This window comes from Adelges cooleyi, unplaced genomic scaffold, assembly GCF_023614345.1.
Source record: "Adelges cooleyi isolate 19-005CV unplaced genomic scaffold, UGA_ACOO_1.1 ACOO_flye_CR_arks_rails_tigmint_CR_PRNA_651, whole genome shotgun sequence".
Taxonomy (NCBI): Eukaryota; Metazoa; Arthropoda; class Insecta; order Hemiptera; family Adelgidae; genus Adelges; species Adelges cooleyi.
In genome coordinates this window covers 14,559,485-14,560,058 of record NW_026096352.1, presented here as the reverse complement: position 1 = coordinate 14,560,058, position 574 = coordinate 14,559,485, and positions in this window count along the sequence as shown.

Below are 574 nucleotides of genomic sequence, written 5' to 3'. Positions count from 1 at the left end.
CTAAAACTATGCGAGTTATTTATACATTTTTAAATCGCTTTCATGGATGCTGTGATAGTCCAAAAAATAAATTAACTACCAAAATAGAGTTCTAGTTATTGAACCAATAATTACACATCACAGTTTAACCTTTAAATTAAGATTTTGTAAAAAATTGCCTATACTTTACTCCTTAAAAATGGTCGGTGCGACGCCCTCTTAACATGGCGTTTCATAAAAATTTGTTTTTTTTACTACACAAAGTACTTGTCAAAAATGTCGTGCTAATTTAAGTGTTTTAATTTCAAAATTTTTTAGCTTTCACTTGCAACGTTATTGCAGTTCCGTATCAATACACCACCGTTACACCGTATCGATCATAAATTATCGTTTAAGAGACGGCTGACAGGTTATTATATGTAAATTGTTATGGGTTCAGGGTTCATATCCTATCAGCTCTGATATGATGCGGCATTAAATATTATTACATTTTGACTTGTTGATTGTATTATAGTTTTATAACATTTTCTTATTTATACACTTTTGAGATACTTAAGTTGAAATTTTATTTGTTATGCATTACAAATCATTTTAT